Source organism: Colobus angolensis, unplaced genomic scaffold (genome assembly GCF_000951035.1).
Source record: "Colobus angolensis palliatus isolate OR3802 unplaced genomic scaffold, Cang.pa_1.0 Scaffold378, whole genome shotgun sequence".
Taxonomy (NCBI): domain Eukaryota; kingdom Metazoa; phylum Chordata; class Mammalia; order Primates; family Cercopithecidae; genus Colobus; species Colobus angolensis.
The window spans coordinates 361,792-367,480 of NW_012117132.1; the positions used below are offsets into that span (position 1 = coordinate 361,792).

General features: G+C 39.1%; 1 protein-coding gene across 2 annotated transcripts in view; it reads left to right on the forward strand.

Moving 5' to 3' along the window:
- Window positions 1-5,689, forward strand: part of KBTBD2 (kelch repeat and BTB (POZ) domain containing 2) — a 27,102-nt gene that overhangs the window by 3,008 nt on the left and 18,405 nt on the right. The gene's annotated exons all lie outside the window — the stretch shown is intronic.

Sequence of the window (5,689 nt, forward strand, 5' to 3'; positions counted from 1 at the left end):
TTACCGAAGTAGAGCTGTTTCCCTTAAAGACTCGCGACGTGTTCGCGACATGGTGGGCCGAAGGAGGACACCCCTTTTTTTCTATGTTTCCCCCCGGTACATCTGAGTACCAAGAGAGGTCTAGACGAACAGAGTTCCTATTGCGGGCTATATCGACTTAAAAAAGAAAGCAGAACCTGCCCTTTGAAACGGAAAATTGTGTACGTGTTTACTTTGTGAAATCTTTAACTTCCTTGAATTCGACCACCTCCCTCTCCCTACGAATTGAAAAACCGGGGAATATAAAAATCTCTTAGTTTGATGTGGAGTAGTTATTTTGAGTTAACGGTTTTTTTTTTCCCCTGGGCTTAGCTATGTAAGAACTCTTTCTTCACTTGCCTCAAAAGGTAGAGGAGTGTCCATTCCACGGGCTACCACGGTGACCCCTACCAGTGAAAATAGGAAAATAATTCAAAATACAAATGAACTTTAAGAGGGGATGTTTTTGTGAACTATCTTCTGTGTCAATTAGCCTCCTGAGGACGTAGGGGACAGGACTGGTCACGTGTTGTTTATACATGAATCTGTACGTCGGGCTCACTGAGCATTCAGGCATTCAGAAACGAAACCCTATCAACGCTGTGCACTGACCAAAAGGATATTTTCTTTTTATCGAGGCAACTAATTTAACAGGGATTCCCCCCCTTCCCTCTGAGTTGTACATTTTTGCCGAATTTGAGTAGTATGGATCTTAGATTCCTTGTAATTGTGAATGACTTAGTTTGGTTAACCTTTGATAAGGACTTTTTTTCCCGACTGTTTTTTCTGACCTAAAGTAAATTGAAAAGCCAGTCGATTGTTTTCCAATCTCGATGATGTGGAATTTTGCTATTCTTTCCATCTGGCTGATAACTAATGTTAAGCTTACTTCATCACTTTGATCTTCTGTTGGCTTAGTGCTTATTGAAGCCCTTTTAGGTTGGAGCCTGGAATCCTCAAGAGATTGTGTTCTGTCCGTAACTCTGGAGTGCTGTGGCCTTTCTGTTGAGCGTGCTCTGTAGTCCACACGTTTCCACATAGTGCTGTTTTCTTTGCACACAGTTTTGTAGGAAGACTTCATGAGTGCTATAACTCTACTGCCTTTTTTGCTCCCATAAGAAGCATTATAAAATCTGTTAACTTATGTTATTCACAGGGCATGTAAGGAGATGGGAGGGAATAGAGGTATCAGTACATATGTCCATGCTCCTCCATAGATTTTCTTCTGGTTGGTAGAAATGTTGAGCTTTTCATTCCTAAACATTGAACATTAGATGTGCAAGGTAAATTCCTGGAAACTTGAATGCAGTCTTAAAAGCCAAATGATACATGGGTTTTTCCAAAGATGTTACACATTTAAAAAAGAGTCCCCCTTCCCCTCTTCTCTTTGCCCACTTTCCTAAGGCCAGGAAAAAGGATTGGTCCTGGTGTCGTAAAATATGAGTGAAAATTTTGAAGTCGTTTGTTAGCTTAATGTTTTCAGTTTTGTAGAGTTTGAATAGACCAAGTGATACTTAAATAACTCAGTATTAGAAATGACAGGTTGATCTCAAGTAAATTTTTTTTTTTTTTTTTTTTTGAGGTGGAATCTCGCTCTGTCGACCAGGCTGGAGTGCAGTGTCATGATCTCGACTCACTGCAACCTCTGCCTCCAGGGTTCAAGCGATTCTCCCTGCCTCAGCCTCCTGAGTAGCTGGGATTGCAGGAGTGTGCCACCAGGCCCAGCCAATTTTTGTATGTTTAATGGAGACGAGGTTTCACTATGTTGGTCAGGCTGGTCTCGAACTCCTGACCTCGTGATCCGCCCACCTCTGCCTCCCAAAGTGCTGGGATTACAGGCGTGAGCCACCGCGTCCGGCCTATCTAAAGTAATTTTTCTTTTTTTTTTTTTTCAAAGAGACGGAGTGTCACTCTGTCGCCCAGGCTGCCCTGGCTGGAGTGCGGTGGCGCGACCTTGGCTCACTGCAAGCTCCGCCTCCCGGGTTCACGCCGTTCTCCTGCCTCAGCCTCCTGAGTAGTCCACACCCGGCTAATTTTTGTATTTTTAGTAGAGACGGGGTTTCACGGAGTTAGCCAGCATGATCTCGCACCTGACTTGGTGATCCTCCCGCCTGGGCCTCCCAAAGTGCTGGGATTACAGGCGTGAGCCATCGCGCTGGCCACCTTTCCCCAGCTTTCTTAAGTCATTGTGCAGAGCTGAGAGGAAAAAGGAAAAGTGATATCCAAAATAAAAGGACATACTATACTCATAATTATTGTATCACAGGTGGCATTGCCTTTATGTTCTTGTTTAATTTTTTAAAAGTGAGATAACTTACTAATCATAATATAGTACAGCTTATACTTGTGACCCGAATTTACTTAGAGTGCTGAGCATAATTAACCTGATGGAGCCATGTCATCTCTCAGTGTGACTGGAAAGAGAGAACACAGAGGAAGAGACCTAAGCTCTGAATGTGACTGGAGTATTTGAGGCCATGCTGAAATTTTTTTTTTTGAGACGGAGTCTCGCTCTGTCCACCAGGCTGGAGTGCAGTGGCGTGATCTTGGCTCACTGCGAGTATGCTGAAATTTTAAAAACTTGATAGATTCTTCAAAAGGCCAGGTTTTTGAGTTTTTTTGGTTTGTTTTTTAATTGATGCCTGTCACAACTCCAAGAAAATTCTGTTTGTGTAGCAGTTGACAATCTAAAGACCAAATGGTCTTTTCCAGACATTTCTCAACTGTCGTGGTTGTTTTGATAACTTGAAAGCATACTGTTTCTAGCACTGATCTCTTGTCCTTCCTAAGGAGAAAACTATCTCATTGAAATAAAGAAAGGCTTGTTTTATGACTGGTGCCTTCCTGGACTCTGATTTAGTTTTTTACACTGACATCAGCCTTCTCAAGATTAGTCTTTTTTAAGCACTAGTTTGTTTCATTATTTGTACCATCAAAATAAATTATAATGTGTGAGAAAAGGAAAAAAGAAAAAAGTATCAATATTTTAGAACACTGAATTCAGATTTCAGATGTCAAATATTTGCAAAAAAGCCCCAATATTCTCTAAAAACATTGGATTTCTCTTAAGTAAAATACCATTTAGACAGAATGAAAAGAGAGTGCTGAGACTTTGAAATTGGAATCTTTAGACCTGGTGTAGGTGGGGAATCCAGGAGTTGGGAAAGTGCTACAAATAATTTTGAATATTTATGTAGTAGTGCTATAGTAGTGGGTTAATACAAATAATTTCGAATATGTAGTAGTGCTGTGTGTCAGGTACTGAACCAAGTATGAAATGTAACCCTAGAACAATTCATTTAGAGTTCTACTTTTAACCCCATTTTATATATGAGCAAACTGAGGCATAGAGAATAAATAACTTACAAAGGGCCGCAGAACTATTAAGTTGCAGAACTGGAGCTTTAACCCAAGTAGTTTGGGTTCGTACTCAATTTTTTTTTTCAACAGTTGACCTCCATGGAGAATGCCTTGGATCTTTTCCAATAAACATTTTTAATCTTTTCTATTAACATCTGTAGCATTGGGAGATGCAGCAATCCCTAAGTTAGTAATTTACAGTTTGAATGTGCTTCCTACAGGTGAATGATTTATAGCTGCACTGCCCTTCCTGGGGGGAGACCTGTCCTTCATGCCTACTATATAATTTATTTTATTTTTAGTTGGCAAGTAATAATTGTATGTATTTGTGGGCTACAATGTGATGTTTCAATCTATGTACACATTGAGGAATGATTAAATCAGACTGTTAACATCTATCACCTCATCTACTTTTTTGTGGTGAGAACATTTAGAATCTTTAGCAGTTTTGAAATATGCGATATATTATTGTTAACTGCGATCATCACCATGCTATGTAATAGATCACTAAAACTCCTGTCCAGTGGAAACTTTGTACCTACTACTGTACTTACTGTAGCAGGCAGGCCTTGCTAGCAGTGTCTTTCCCATCTTTTTATCCTTCCTTTTTCATCCACAGCTCAGTTAATTGCTGATTGATCTCTTTATCACGTTCAATAGTTCTTTAATCCTGTATTTGTTCCTTGATCTCTATATTCTGCCTGGTTAACATTGGAAAAGTTTGCTTTGCTTCTATTTGTGTTTCCAGGCTACTCAGTGGGAGGATGCTACAAAGTACACACCTCTAGGAATGAAAACTTGGTTTCAAAGTGAAATTAGACATCTATTCCCCCTCATTGCCTCCCCTCAAAAAACCAAAACACTGCCATCAACCTCTGATATCTTTAAAGTATTTGGGATTTTTAAAAATTTCAACATTTCATACCTTTAGTCTTGGTTCCTTATCCTTTACTATTAATAATCAGAATCTGTAAAACAAATTCACTGTCACTATTATCTCTTTATGAGTATTAAAGTAGTATTTGCTTTGTGTAAATTTTCTTTGCTGATATACTTTCAGTCATATTTTGCTGCTTACAGTGAGGAGTTAAACCCCTTTTTAATACTGTTATTTTATAGGAAAGTTAAGTGAGGAATTCAGACAACCAACTTAAATTTGTTGAATAGAAACACAGTTGTCTCTTGGTTTCAGTGGAATATTAGTTCTTAGATCCCCTTGGGGTATGAAAATCGAAGGACACTCAGGTCTCTGATATAAAATGCCATAGTATTTTCAATATCCTCCCAATACTTTAAGTCATCTCTAGAAATAATTTACTGTGGGAAGAGTTTCAAATTTTTAAGTAGAGTTTTATATGTTACTATTGATTGCTGATGGATCTAATCCTGACAATCATTTAGTAACAGAATGTTTCATAACTTTTATGTGGTGGAATTCACTCAGTAGAACCTTGGAGACTTGGACGTCCTAGAGAAAATGTATTAGAAGCATTTGTTTTCAATCAGTTTATAAATTTTTGAGTTCTGTAGGAAGTCCTCGGATTTAAAAATAAATAGGACTTTGTCCTCTAATAATTCGTAGAAGTCAGTGAGTAGAGGCCGGACATGGTGGCTCCTGCCTATAATCCCAGCACTTTGGGAGGCTGAGGCAGGCAGACCACCTGAGGTGAAGAGTTTGAGACCAGCTTGGCCAACATGATGAAGCCCCATCTCTACTAAAAATATGAAAAATTAGCCGGTCATGGTGGTGCATGCCTGCAATCCCAGCTATTTAGGAGGCTGAGGCAGGAGAATTGCTTGAACCTGTGAGGTGGAGGTGGCAGTGAGCCTAGATCATGCCATTGCACTCCAGCCTGGACGACAGAGCAAGACTCTGTCTCAAAAAAAAAAAAAATGTGTAGACAGTGGGGGAGAGGATTTCATCCTGTGTATGACATTTTAACCTTATCTTTGCTATTCTCTGCGATCAAGCAAATCAGTCAAAAACACTGAATTGAGCCCAGGACTTGAGTGAGAATATGTGCACTTTTTATGTCGAAGTATATTGCACTTTATTAAATAGATTCTGAATTTTATGCATGACTGATTTAATTCCTATGCTGGTTAGCATTTTTTACTATGGAATATATTCTAATGATTAGTGTTAGAATATAGGACTTTCTTATTAATCTGGAAGCACCTGATACCAGGAATTGTGGCATGTAACAGGGATTTCCCACAGTAATTTAAGTGTTTTTGAATAGCTGTTTCTCAATATGGATTTTTATTTGACAGATTATCTTGGGGAGAGATGTCTTTTTTTTTTTTTTTT